At 49.4% G+C, this 15359-nt stretch overlaps 1 long non-coding RNA gene across 2 annotated transcripts in view; it reads left to right on the top strand.

The window, feature by feature from the left end:
- Positions 1-15359, top strand: part of LOC137522554 (uncharacterized) — a 169986-nt gene that overhangs the window by 116206 nt on the left and 38421 nt on the right. For both annotated transcript variants that reach the window (XR_011022332.1, XR_011022331.1), the window contains exon 3: positions 13767-13946. This is a non-coding gene — a long non-coding RNA (uncharacterized lncRNA). The remainder of the gene's footprint in view (positions 1-13766; positions 13947-15359) is intronic.

Raw genomic sequence — 15359 nt, 5'->3', positions numbered from 1 at the left:
GCGCAATGGATGGTCGCAGCTCGCCCGTCACAGGCGCGGGTTTTCTTTGCACACCTGGATGGTACGTCTATGTCCAGGTTCCAGTTTGTGGCGGTATTTCGTAAGTGCCTTGGCCATCTCGGCCTTCCTTCCACGGAGTTTGCCTCCCATTCTTTCAGGATTGGGGCAGCTACAGAGGCTTCCCATTGGGGTTTGAGTGAGAGGATCATAAAGCAGATCGGGAGATAGGAATCAGCTAGGTACAAGTCTTATGTTAGACCCCATTTAGTTTAGGTGGGGGGTGTTTTGAGGGGTTTTAGGCGATTGCTGTCAGTTCCTTTTGTTTTTGTTGCAGGTTCGCAGGTGGTCGTGTGGATCGTGGGGCATTCCTATGTTCGCAGGGGTGCCAGAAGAGCTGATGTGAGGCCGGACGGCCGTCAGCTCGGCTTCCCGAGGGAGCAGGTTCGTATCCGGTGGATAGGCTTCCCTGGAATGGTTTGGACCAGCCTGCTACCGGAACTGCATAGACTGGCGCGTCAGGACAGAGCCCCCGATATCTTAATTTTGCATGTTGGGGGGAATGATTTGGCGGCCAGGTCCACTAGATTAGTGATAAAGGAAATCAAATTTGATTTTTTAAGAATCCGGTCCTTGTTCCCCGAGACCATCGCGGTTTGGTCGGACATAGTGGCACGGGGGTTTTGGAAATTGGCTAATTCGGTACCGAAGGTCAATAAGGCAAGGATAAAGTTAAATAAAGAGGTGGCATGTTTCTTTATTCGGAATGGGGGGTTGGCGATTCAGCATTTTGATCTAGAGGATGAAATTGGTTTGTTTCTGCGCAGGGATGGGGTCCACCTCAATGATATTGGGATGGACTTATGGGCTCTGGGCATCGAGGATGGTATCCACAGAGCCCTAAGGTTGGGGGCCTCAAGGGCATAAGGGGTCACGCCCTTTCGTGGTGGAAGGGGAAAAAGGGGCTCCGGAGGTGGGTTTATCGTGAAAGGTGATTTGTCGCGGGACAAATCCGGTGGCCTAATGGCAACTACGGGAGAGATGACTTTGGGGCATGCAGCTGTCCCTGAGCCGAGCTGCGCGGCTGGGGGCCGGTACAAGGCTGCATGTCACACGTGTGTGTTTTTGACGTGGAGAAGTTCGTACCTCCGGACCCCTTTACCCCAGCTCTTTGTTTATGTTGTTGAGTTATTATTATGGCTTTGGAATATTGTTAACTGGAAAATAAAGAAGGGGCTGCTATGGCCTTAATTAATCCAATGCCTAGTAGTCCGTGTGCCTTATTTATTAGACTTAAGATGGGGAGTTTAAATGGGGGTTGGGGCGGATGGTAGTTAAGGGGAGGTAGGCTCTACCATTATCAAGATAGGGCCTGGAGCCGCAGGGAAACGTAGTGCGGAGGGCCCGGGCATGATGGGGTAGCCGTCTTCCCGGTTAGTGGGTTAGGTAGGCAGGGGGTTAATGCAGGGGCAGGAAGTTAATGTAGGGCAAGGCGGGTGGTTGGTCTGGGGAGGAGTGCGGATTCCGGATAGGAGGCGGGAACAAGGGGGCGGGCACATCCGGTCACTGCAGCGTGATGGAAGAAGCTCCCTCCCTCCCTCCCTTATTTTTGTTTTATGTAGGTATGTCTTTGTTTGTCATTGCAGCCGGAAGGGGAAAAAGGGGCTCCGGAGGTGGGTTTATCGTGAAAGGTGATTTGTCGCGGGACAAATCCGGTGGCCTAATGGCAACTACGGGAGAGATGACTTTGGGGCATGCAGCTGTCCCTGAGCCGAGCTGCGCGGCTGGGGGCCGGTACAAGGCTGCATGTCACACGTGTGTGTTTTTGACGTGGAGAAGTTCGTACCTCCGGACCCCTTTACCCCAGCTCTTTGTTTATGTTGTTGAGTTATTATTATGGCTTTGGAATATTGTTAACTGGAAAATAAAGAAGGGGCTGCTATGGCCTTAATTAATCCAATGCCTAGTAGTCCGTGTGCCTTATTTATTAGACTTAAGATGGGGAGTTTAAATGGGGGTTGGGGCGGATGGTAGTTAAGGGGAGGTAGGCTCTACCATTATCAAGAGAAAACTCAGGAAAAAGGTGAATAGGCTATGGGCCTACGTGTGGAAAAGCATGATAAGCCTGCACAGAACTACAGTGATCACCTTTGGAATGAATTGAAACCTGACTCCAAGATCATCCAAGAGCCATACCTCACTTAACTAAGGTAAATCAAAGAATATTTAAAATTCAGCAGGGTTTTATAAGATTACATACAGTACAATAATAAATGTGATCAAAATGTAAAAAGTCCTGTGTATTTACCTGTGATTTTGTCTCCACCCATGAAGCTGGTGTTGGATACAGTTAAGGTATATGGGGCAGAGCTGGTCTGAGCAGGAAACCCATGCAGAGGCATCATGTCAGAGCAAGCTGCCTGAATTGAACCATTGCTATAAGCATCCACGTTGTGCACTGGGAATAGGATTGCCACTGTGATAGATATGTATATTACTGGAGGCACCATCTGCATGAGAAGATATGACAAAAATGTAATTCTGTCATTTGCAGCTATGAAACGTTTTTACATAATGTTTATAATGTATTTCTTTACATTATTAAAATCTAAGCTTCAAGCAAACACCCAAGCATGCAGATAAAAAATGGTATACGCAATATGTTTTACTTCCAAAGTATTTCTAATTATTTCCGATCAACCCAGTGATTCAAATAGTCTAGGAACAGGAAGTCTGTGGCCCTGCTAATCTCCAGGGGTGCTCGGATGTGCCTCATCCACGAATTCGGCAATCCGCGTGGTTGCAAAAAAAAATCACATTCGGCCCCGCCGCATGCGGATTTTCGTCCGCGTCCACGCAACCACGCGGATTTTCTGCCGTGAATGGCGTAATCATGCGTGGGTTCCCGCCCGGAGGCGGAATTTCTTTTAACGTTAATAACAAAGCCCCCATACATGCTACAATCCCCCAAATTGCATGGATTATCGAGGTGATAAGGGGCAACATAACTTCAACATAAAAAATTCCAAAATTTTTTTTTTTAATGGCTTTTAAAGACAAATCACCACTGTAAATGGGGCTATTAATTGGTAATACGTGGTTTTAAAAAGGGATATACGCGTTAAGCAATCAAAGAGGTGAAGGCGAGTTCCAATGGCACTTGGCGGCGAAGGTACCGCTGGAGGAGGATGAGTGGCTGACGCCAAAAAGGCCCCAGAGAGGTTTTTGTAATTTGTTTTTGTTTGTTTTTTTGTACAGTACAAGGTCACTGAAGGATGCAGTGGGCACAGCAGTGGGCACTGGATATACAACTAGGTCACTGAAGGATGCAGTGGGCACAGTACAAGGTCACTGAAGGATGCAGTGGGCACAGCAGTGGGCACTGGATATACAACTAGGTCACTGAAGGATGCAGTGGGCACAGTACAAGGTCACTGAAGGATGCAGTGGGCACAGCAGTGGGCACTGGATATACAACTAGGTCACTGAAGGATGCAGTGGGCACAGTACAAGGTCACTGAAGGATGCAGTGGGCACAGCAGTGGGCACTGGATATACAACTAGGTCACTGAAGGATGCAGTGGGCACAGTACAAGGTCACTGAAGGATGCAGTGGGCACAGCAGTGGGCACTGGATATACAACTAGGTCACTGAAGGATGCAGTGGGCACAGTACAAGGTCACTGAAGGATGCAGTGGGCACAGCAGTGGGCACTGGATATACAACTAGGTCACTGAAGGATGCAGTGGGCACAGTACAAGGTCACTGAAGGATGCAGTGGGCACAGCAGTGGGCACTGGATATACAACTAGGTCACTGAAGGATGCAGTGGGCACAGTACAAGGTCACTGAAGGATGCAGTGGGCACAGCAGTGGGCACTGGATATACAACTGGGTCACTAAAGGATGCAGTGGGCACAGTACAAGGTCACTGAAGGATGCAGTGGGCACAGCAGTGGGCACTGGATATACAACTAGGTCACTGAAGGATGCAGTGGGCACACAAGGATGTCACACTGTGTAATGAGATGCTTATATGCCAGCGAGCGAGCAGTGGGCACTGGGCACGGCACAAGGTCACTGACAGAATGAATGAACAGTGCTGGCAGAGAGTGGCGGTGCCGGCGGTGTGACTGGCTGCCTGCAAATAGTACAAGTGAAGTGTATAACTGTCACTGAAATAATATACAAGTGTGTAATGAGATGCTTATATGCCAGCGAGCGAGCAGTGGGCACTGGGCACGGCACAAGGTCACTGAAAGAATGAATGAACAGCGCTGGCAGAGAGTGGCGGCGCCGGCGGTGTGACTGGCTGCCTGCCTGCAAATAGTACAAGTGTATAACTGTCACTGGAATATACAAGTGAACACTGCAGCTGCACTAACCTGCCTGCCTGCACTACACACAGATAATCCCCACTCCCACTACACTGACTACACTGCAGCACTGAACCTGCCTGCACTACACACAGTTAAATAATCACTAGACTCCCACACTCCCACTACACTACACTGACTACAACTAACTACAGCAATCACTCACTGACTAGCTAACTGTGCACAGTATAAGAGCAGTGTTAGCAAAAAAAACGCTTTGTTTTTAACACAATAAATGCACTTGCTCAAACAACAATGGCCTGGAGATAATCCTCTCAGCACCACAGTCTAGCAAGGACAGAGCTTTTCCATCATGGCCGCCGCTTTATATTCAGGAGGGGAGGGCATAGCTCCCCTCCTGTGATTGGTTGCTAGGGCCTGGCTGGGGCCCTCTGATTGGCCTGCAATGTGTCACTTCCGCATAGTTTGACGCATTTCCGCTAACCACGACTTCAGCGCCGGATTTCTGTCCGCATTCATGCGAAGCCGAAGCAGATTTTCGTGGTTGAAAATCTATTCACGGCTTAGCGTGTCCGAGGCGGAATGCGTCAAAATGGTCGTGAATCCACGCGTAAGCGTGATCACGACCTGGCGGTGAGCAACACTGCTAATCTCCCCTCTGTAACTCATCAACACAGCATAGGAACACTCTTCCCCATCCTTCTGACAGACCTGCAGCTAACTGATAAGAGAACACCCAAGCAGCTTAGGTGACCCAAAACCACTAGGATAGGATAGGGGACTAAAAGAGATGGAAAAGTCCTCCTACTATAAATCAATGCTCAGTATAATTTGCCTTCTTAAAACAGAAGGTATTTGCAATAATTCAGCTTAAATTGATCAACTGTGGTTACCCACAATACATCACTACTGAATATTCAAATGATCTCTTTATGCCCCTGAAGCCAGGCTTCAGAACTGCTGGTGTATAGCATGCCTGTAGCTTATACAGTTTACAGTGCCACATCAACCCAACATGCTGATAAGCCAATTCTTCTTCCTGCAGTTAAAGCCCAGCTAAACCCACACTTTCAGGTTTTTTTTTCAGATAACGCGGGGACGGGCTATCACCACAGTGGAGATTTTTTTTCAGTTCCTGTCTTTTGTGACACCTAGGGGATTTAGAGGAAGAGAGTGAAATCATTCTAATCATGGACCAAAACACAAATAGGGACTAGGAGCACTGGCGCACGGAGGGGGGTGTTCCGGGTGTCTGGAACACCCCCCCCTGCACCGAGACCGGAAGTGGGGTGTGTGCGGCGAGGGTCTCATGAGCAGGCCTTATGCTGCGGGGGGCCTCGCTTGCTGCTGGCAGGTGGCGGCGGGCGTACGGGCCTCACTCTGCGGGGAGAGAGAAGACTTCCACTTACAGTGCCTGGATCCTGCGCAGCCTCTATGTACTTCCTGTCCCGGCCGGCGTCTGTCGCTATGGTAACAGCGCCCCCTGTGATGACTTACCGCATGTCATCACAGGGGGAGCTCTTACCAATGCGATGCGCGCCGGGAGAGGCTGAAGATAGAAGCTGCGTGCAGGATCAAGGAAGGTAAGTGGAAACTCCTCTCTCCCCGCAGCTCTCCCCACTCCCCCCACCTAACTAACTTATACTGGGGCATTAACCTATCTAATCTATACTGGGGACATATACCTATCTAACTTATACTGGGGGACATATACCTATCTAACTTATACTGGGGGACATATACCTATCTAACCTATACTGGGGGACATATACCTATCTAACTTATACTGGGGACATATACCTATCTAACCTATACTGGGGCACCTACCTATCTAATCTATACTGGAGGCATAGACCTATCTAATCTATACTGGAGGCATATACCTATCTAATCTATACTGGAGGCATAGACCTATCTAATCTATACTGAAGGCATATACCTATCTAAGCTATACTGGGGGACATATACCTATCTAACCTTTACTGGGGGACATATACCTATCTAACCTATACTGGGGGACATATACCTATCTAATCTATACTGGAGGCATATACCTATCTAACCTATACTGGGGACATATAACTGTCTAATCTATACTGCGGACATATACCTATGTAACCTATACTGGGGGCATCTATATGGGTTACCTATACTGGGAGGGGAACCTATAGCTGGCTACCTATACTGCGGGCACCTATACCTGTCTCCACGTTGGGGGCGCATTTTACGCCCCCACCCTGGGTGCAATTTAGCCTAGAAACTGCTAGTATTTGGCTCCACCCACACCATGTTTTGGCCACGCCCACACGTGGCTTTCAGGAATCCCCCCCTTGGAAATCCTGGATTTGCCCCTGAGGAGCTTGCTCAATTTTTTCTACTTACTTGCTCTCTCTAAAGTCTTCCCTCTAACCCAACAAAAATAAATACATACATAAAAAAGGGACCTCTGTCGCAAAAATCTTAACATTTAAAATACATGTAAACATATGCAAATAAGAAGATGCAAATTACCGACAGATTTTGGATTAGCCCATCTTCTCATAGAGGGTTCTCACGGTTTTCTTTATTTTAAAAAGCACTTAGTGAATGGCAGTTGCTCCTTACAACTAGTGTTGGGCGAACATCTAGATGTTCGGGTTCGGGCCGAACAGGCCGAACATGGCCGCGATGTTCGGGTGTTCGACCCGAACTCCGAACATAATGGAAGTCAATGGGGACCCGAACTTTTGTGGTTTGTAAAGCCTCCTTACATGCTACATACCCCAAATTTACAGGGTATGTGAACCTTGGGAGTGGGTACAAGAGGAAAAAAAATTAGCAAAAAGAGCTTATAGTTTTTGAGAAAATCGATTTTAAAGTTTCAAAGGGAAAACTGTCTTTTAAATGCGGGAAATGTCTGTTTTCTTTGCACAGGTAACATGTTTTTTGTCGGCATGCAGTCATAAATGTAATACATATAAGAGGTTCCAGGAAAAGGGACCGGTAACGCTAACCCAGCAGCAGCACACGTGATGGAACAGGAGGAGGCTCAGGAGGAGAAGGCCACGCTTTGTGAGACACAACAACCCCGGCCTTGCATGAGGGCAAGAAGCGTGCGGATAGCATGCTTTGTACCGCCATGCAGTCATAAATGTAATAAAGATAAGAGATTCCATAAACAGGGACCGGCAACGCTAACCCAGCAGCAGCAGCACACGTGATGGAACAGGAGGAGGCGCAGGAGGAGAAGGCCACGCTTTGTGAGACACAACAACCCAGGCCTTGCATGAGGACAAAAAGCGTGCGGATAGCATGCTTTTTACCGCCATGCAGTCATAAATGTAATAAAGATAAGTGGTTCAATAAACAGGGACCACGCGGCAACGCTAACCCAGCAGCAGCAGACGTGATGGAACAGGAGGAGGCGCAGGAGGAGAAGGCCACGCTTTGTGAGACACAACAACCCAGGCCTTGCATGAGGGCAAGAAGCGTGCGGATAGCATGCTTTGTACCGCCATGCAGTCATAAATGTAATAAAGATAAGTGGTTCAATAAACAGGGACCACGCGGCAACGCTAACCCAGCAGCAGCAGACGTGATGGAACAGGAGGAGGCGCAGGAGGAGAAGGCCACGCTTTGTGAGACACAACAACCCAGGCCTTGCATGAGGGCAAGAAGCGTGCGGATAGCATGCTTTGTACCGCCATGCAGTCATAAATGTAATAAAGATAAGTGGTTCAATAAACAGGGACCACGCGGCAATGCTAACCCAGCAGCAGCAGACGTGATGGAACAGGAGCAGGCGCAGGAGGAGAAGGCCACGGTTTTTGAGACACAACAACCCAGGCCTTGCATGAGGACAAAAAGCGTGCGGATATAGCAGCAATGCTTTTTGCCGCCATGCAGTCATAAATGTAATACAGATGAGAGGTTCAATAAACAGGGACCGGAAACGCTACACCATCCCAGATGTTCATTGGTCATGTTACTTGGTTGGGGTCCTGGAGTGTTGCGTAGTCATTTCCAATCCAGGATTGATTCATTTTAATTTGAGTCAGATGGTCTGCATTTTCTGTAGAGAGGCGGATACGCCGATCTGTGACGATGCCTCCGGCAGCACTGAAACAGCGTTCCGACATAACGCTGGCTGCCGGGCAAGCCAGCACCTCTATTGCGTACATTGCCAGTTCGTGCCAGGTGTCTAGCTTCGATACCCAATAGTTGAAGGGTGCAGATGGATTGTTCGACACAGCTACATCATCTGACATGTAGTCCTTGACCATCTTCTCCAGGCGATCGGTGTTGGAGGTGGATCTGCACGCTTGCTGTTCAGTGGGCTGCTGCTGCATGGGTGTCAGAAAATTTTCCCACTCCAAGGACACTGCCGATACCGTTCCCTTTTGGGTACTAGCTGCGGCTTGCGTTGTTTTCTGCCCTCCTGGTCGTCCTGGGTTTGCGGAAGTCAGTCTGTCTGCGTACAACTGGCTAGAGGAGGGGGAGGATGTCAATCTCCTCTCTAAAGTCTCCACAAGGGCCTGCTGGTATTCTTCCATTTTGACCTGTCTGACTCTTTCTTCAAGCAGTTTTGGAACATTGTGTTTGTACCGTGGATCCAGAAGGGTATAAACCCAGTAATTGGTGTTGTCCAGAATGCGCACAATGCGTGGGTCACGTTCAATGCAGTCTAGCATGAATTGAGCCATGTGTGCCAGAGTCCTACCAGAATCCTCATCATCCTCCTGTGAGCGTTGTGATAGTTGTTGTGATGCATCATAGTCGTCACCTTCCTCCTGGTCTGCTTCTGCTGACCATTCGCGTTGAATTGTGGAAGTCCAACGTGCACCGCTCTGGCCCTCGTCAGTGGTGGCATGAAATTCCTGCTCCAACTCCAGCTGTTCCTCCTCCTCTTCTTCGTCATAGCTGCTGGGGCCAGCGTTCCCTGAGGCGGATGGCCTGATGTTGGTACCATCACGCTGATCGTTTTCTCCTTCAGATTCCCCCAGTTGCATCATGACAGCTGTTTCCTTGATTTTTAACATTGACCTCTTCAGTAAACACAGCAGTGGTATGGTAATGCTGACTGAAGAGTTGTCACTGCTCACAAGCAACGTGGATTGCTCAAAATTTTGGAGGACTTGGCAGAGGTCCAACATGTTGGCCCAATCGGATCCACAGAAGCTTGGCAGCTGGCCGGATGCGCCTCGGTACTGCGCCGTCATGTACTGGACCACTGCACTCTTCTGCTCGCAAAAGCGGGCTAGCATGTGCAGCGTAGAATTCCAGCGCGTAGGGACATCACACAGCAAGCGATGGTGGGGGAGATTGAAGCGCTCCTGCATCTTGGCGAGTGCCCCCGAAGCAGTACTGGAATTTCTACAATGTTTGGCCACTCGACGCACCTTCAACAGAAGATCGTCCACGCCTGGGTATGTCCTCAGGAACCGCTGAACTACTAGGTTCATCACGTGCGCCAGGCAAGGGATGTGTGTCAGCTTAGCCAACCTTAAAGCGCGAATGAGATTACTCCCATTATCACACACAACCATGCCCGGTTTCAGGTCCAGCGGTGCCAGCCACAAATCCGTCTGTTCCTTTATTCCCCTCCAAATTTCCTCCCCTGTGTGCTGCTTATCCCCAAGGCAGATTAGCTTCAGCAACGCTTGCTGACGCATGCCAACAGCTGTGCTGCACTGCTTCCACGATCCTACTGCTGCTGGGTTAGCGTTTCCGGATGAGGTACAGCTTTGAGATGCGTTGGAGGAGAAGGAGTCAGAGAGGTAGGTGCTGCTGTTGTTATCCAGTGGGAGGGACGGCGGTGCAGCTGTTTGTGGCGTGGGCAACACCCGTGCCGTAGCAGGTGAGGAATCGCTGCCAGGCTCCACAAGGTTCACCCAGTGCGCGGTAAGGGAGATGTATCGACCCTGGCCGAACGCACTCGTCCAGGTGTCAGTGGTGAGGTGAACCTTGCAGGCAACGGCATTCTTCAAGCTTCGGGTTATTTTGCTGACCACGTGCTCATGCAACTCAGGCACTGCAGAGCGCGCAAAGTGGTAGCGGCTGGGAACCACGTAACGTGGGATGGCCACTGACATCATGCCCTTGAAGCTGTTTGTCTCCACCACTCGATATGGCAGCATTTCGCAGGCCAGAAGCTTGGCTATGCTGGCTGTTACTGCCACGGCCCGGGGGTCATTTGCTGGCAATTTCCTCTTGCGCTCAAACATCTCCGACACAGACAACTGAACCGTAGCGCTGCACAGCGCTGTTGGTTGTTGTGTTTGATGAACACTGGGAGACCTCAAGAGCACTACTCCGGAAAGTGACAGTGTCAGCGTCGTCTGATGTTTGTGAATGTTGTGAACCACGCAATGGCTGGGCTACTGCTGCTGCTGAGGCGGGTCTGGTGGTGAGTCTGGTGAACCCAAGGGAGGCAGTGTTGTTGCTGGTACCCTGTCCTGACGCGTTTGCCCACAGAGTGGGATGTTTGGATAGCATGTGACGGCTCATGCTGGTGGTGGAGAGGTTGTTAATACTTTTCCCCCTGCTCAGGCGGGTCTTGCACACCTTGCAAATCGCCATGGTAACATCCTCAGTGCAGTCTTCAAAGAAAGCCCAGACTTTGGAGCACCTGCCTCCTTGCTGGCGATTTCTGTTTGCTCCTCTTTTGCCTCTCACTTGAACTTCCACGCTTGTGGTGCCTGAAATTGCGCGCCGCCTACCTTGTGGCACAAGGCGAACTCGTGCAGCAGTGGGTTCTTCAACAGACTCATCTGTGCTGCTGCTACGACGGCGATGTTCTCGTTCACAAACAAAATCTGGGTCTCTGTCCACATTGTCCATACCCTCCTCTTCCATCTCCTCAAACTCGTCATATGTCATTGTGGACCGCCGCCGCCGTGGAGTAGAGCTCCCCACAACAACCTCTGCGCAGCACACTCCAACGTCGTCTTCCAGATCTTGTCGGCCGACCTCCTGCAATTGCAACCCCTCCTGCCCAAATTGCTCTGGGATTTGGGTTTCCGAGTCCTCCTCGGACTCGCCTTGTATTTCAGTGCGCGGTGCATTTCCCACAGTTAACGGTTGTGAATCCAGGCACAACATTTCTGGCTGTTCCTCCATTGACCTTTGAAAGGTGGAAGTTTGTTGGGCTGGGAATAGCTCCTGCGAATACCTCATTGTGTCCTGAGGTAATTCATCGGACTGGTTATCTGGCAGTTGTGTGCGTGGTGTCGCTGCCGGTTGTGTCAGCTTTGTGCCCACTGGCTCCTTGTAACTGGCTGAGGACTCGGACCTCGTGCGTGATGTGCTGGTGCTGCTTAACCCACTGCTGGACGCTTGAGAGGTCATCCAAGTAATTATCTGGTCCTGTTCTTTTGGATTTGTGAGGGTTGTTGTCCTGGACAACATGGGCGGTATTGAGTGGGTTTTCTTGGGTGCTCCCCTGTGGCCTGTACGTGAACCGTCAGGGGAAACACCTCTTCCCTTGCCCCTCCCTCTTTCACCGGATTTCTTCCTCATTTCACTTATCCTTACAGTACACGCTGACTGGCAGCAGTACAGTGGCAGTACAGAAATGCTATACAGTACCACTATTCCCAGCAGCGACACAGAGCACAATGCTATACAGTGACGGGTGAGCGGTGTACCACTATTCCCAGCAGCGACACAGAGCGCAATGCTATACAGTGGCGGGTGAGCGGTGTACTACTATTCCCAGCAGACACAGAACAGTAAACAGAATGCTATATAGTGTGGCTGAGCGAGCGGTGTACCACTATTCCCAGCAGACACAGAACAGTAAACAGAATGCTATATAGTGTGGCTGAGCGAGCGGTGTACCGCTATTCCCAGCAGACACAGAACAGTGAACAGAATGCTATATAATGTGGCTGAGCGAGGTACACAGAGTGGCAGTAAACAGAATGCTATATAGTGTGGCTGAGCGAGCGGTGTACTACTGTTCCCAGCAGCGACACAATGACAGGGGGGACCCTGGCTAGCGTGGCTGGAGCGCGAACTACCCTGCCTGCCTACCCAAAGCTAAACCCCCAGACAAATGGCGGAGATATGACGTGGTTCGGGTATTTATTTACCCGAACCACGTGACAGTTCGGCCAATCAGAGCGCGTTCGGGTCCGAACCACGTGACCTGTTCGGCCAATCACAGCGCTAGCCGAACGTTCGGGGAACGTTCGGCCATGCGCTCTTAGTTCGGCCATGTGGCCGAACGGTTTGGCCGAGCACCGTCAGGTGTTCGGCCGAACTCGAACATCACCCGAACAGGGTGATGTTCTGCAGAACCCGAACAGTGGCGAACACTGTTCGCCCAACACTACTTACAACTGCCAAAAAAGTGTGCAGCGAACAGGGAGGCTGGCCAGCATCATTCTATAAATCTTTTTTAGGGAATGTCTTTATAAAGAACAAAGGCCATGCTGAGAATTCCCTATGAAGAGATGCACTAGCCCACAACCTGTCGGTAATGTCAGATTTCTACTACTTATTGTAAGTGACAACAACATAGGAGAAAAGTAATGTAAGTCTCATTTCACTCGGGAAGAAATGTACTTCTTATTTGTGTGTGTTTTAAATTTTAAGATTTTCACAACAGTTCCTCTTTAACCATGTGAGGACCGCGGTGTTAAACCCCCCTAGTGACCAGGTCTTTTTTTTACTAAAATGGCCACTGCAGCTTTAAGGCCCAGCTGCAGGGCCGCACAACTCAGCACACAAGTGATTCCTCCCCCCACCACCTTTTTTTAATAAATATTTATGCCATTATTTTTTAATACATTTCCCTATTTTTTTTATTCTTTATCTGTTCCCCCCTCCCTCCCATCCCCCACCAGCCAATCACCGTGATCGGCTGTCATAGGCTTCAGCCTATGACAGCGGATCACCCCTGAGCCAATGGAGGGGACAGCCGTGTCACACGGCTATCCCCAGTACAGCGCTGCCTTAGATCGCAGCGCTGTACGGTGTAATTAGATGGCGGTTTTACTTTCTAACAATCTCCGAGTGGCGATCGCCGCTGGGAGAATGAAGGCAGAGCTCCACTTTCCAAGTGGAGATGTGCGCACATCAGCGCGCGATCTCCTGCTATCCCCAGAAAAGTCCGTTCACGCTAATTGGCGTGGATCGGTCCTGGGGCTGCCGCCGCGTCCACGCCAATCGGTGTGGAGCGTTCGGCAAGCAGTTAAGCTAAATTAGTCTTAAAGTTTACATGGCTAATCCAAAAGGAGTTGTTGAGTGACATATAGCCTCAAATGCTGCAAAATATTTAAAGCCCCACCATAGGTACAAATGTTTTCCTGGACTTGTGTAGACATTGTAGAGCTTGTTTTATCTTTGCATGTGCTTCATGGACTGCCAAAGTCAAATAAATAACTTTTAAAGTACTTGATCTTCTGCCTAAACATTGACCACCAACTGCACTGCTATTGAATCTACAGAGGTTCACCGTGTGCCTGTCACCTAAACGTCTGAGACTCTGAACATCAACAAAATGCAATCCAAGAATCAGAAGCATGACCCGCAAACCCTGAAACTGAGTCTCTCAAATGACTTCTGGTGATGTCATCAAAATTTTCAAACAAAATATTTACTGCAGAAAGCTTGTTTCGCATAAACGGGTAAAAAAAAACAAAAGTTTGCTTTCTTAAAACAGAAAGAATTTGCGATAATTCAGGTTGGAGTGAGCTTGAGATGTCTCCCAGGGCATCACTGCTGAATATATGCAAATTAACCATTGTTGCCCTTAGAAGCTAAACACACCTCAAGAATTTCTGGAATGCAATGATGTGTCAGCTTGTTAACTACTTAAAGACCGCCTTACGCCAATGGGCGTGAACGCGGCGGCAGCCCCAGGACCACCTAACGCCAATTGGCGTCAAGTCCTGGGGCTGCAGTTTGCCAGGGAACGGCCACGCGCATGCGCGATCGTTCCCTGCCACTTCACGGAACGGAGTTCCGTGAATAGCCTGCTAGCCGCCGATCGCGGCTAGCAGGCTGCTTGTAAGCGTAAGAGGAAAGAAATCCCCTTTGTTTACATGCGTACAGCACTGCCAGGGGGCCACAGTGCAGTACGAGATCGGCTGATGCCTATGAGAGGCAGAACAGGTCGGATCACCGTCCTGTTCCAAATCAGATGCCGGAGGGAAGGGGAGGGAGGAGTGAGGGAGGGAGAGAGAGCCTCGTAGAGGCTAAAGAAAAAAAATACAAACTAAAAAAGGAGGTGAGTCCGATCGCTGGCCTCCTAAGCTGGGCTGTGTTGGTGGCTGAAAAGCTTGCACAGCCCAGTACTGCAGAAAACGGCCTGGTCTTTGGGGGGGGGGGGGGGGGGTGTTAGCACTGTGGGCGTGAAGTGGTTAATTTGTACAGAGCCATAATAATCCAACATGCATACAGACTGTTTCGGATTGTTTGATCCTCATCAGTGCATGGCATGGATTAATTTGGCTCTATGGAGTAGGGTTTGTAACACCGAGAGGTACAGACTAACCAGCAAGCTCATGGTGACCCAGAACTCATTGGAGTGTGTGAGGGGCTACAATGGTCCTAAAAGTCCCCTTACATAAAAGGGTAACAGACTAAGCTATCAGAAGGTATTTTTAGTGCAATTCCACCATTTCATCCATATTAAAAGAGAACCTCTAGCTTCCAATCAAACTGAATTTAGGCATGGGAGTTCTGGTGTTTTCAGCGCAAAGAAAAACTTTTTACTATATTGTTTGCTTGGCCTCCTCTCTACATTTGGCAGCGGTTCTTGACCTCATGATGGCTCTTTCCTCTTCTTTTCTGTCCTACAACACAATTGTCTTGTTCCACCCACTCAGTTTCTGTCATATGCACTAGTTAAACATTTTCTGGCATCTATAGTAGGCTCTAGCATGAACCTCAGTTAACTAAATTTATGAAACTCCTACTTACCAAGAAGTTACTCTTGTGCTGCTATGACATCAGAACCCTTATACTTCCAAGCAGAAATTCTTATCCAACCTAGCAGCTATTGTTTACTTTACCTTGGATGTATTCAGGGAACTAGC

Source organism: Hyperolius riggenbachi, chromosome 6 (genome assembly GCF_040937935.1).
Source record: "Hyperolius riggenbachi isolate aHypRig1 chromosome 6, aHypRig1.pri, whole genome shotgun sequence".
Classification (NCBI taxonomy): Eukaryota; Metazoa; Chordata; class Amphibia; order Anura; family Hyperoliidae; genus Hyperolius; species Hyperolius riggenbachi.
The sequence above is the reverse complement of the archived record's forward strand: the minus strand, read 5'-3'. Positions and strand labels throughout refer to the sequence as shown.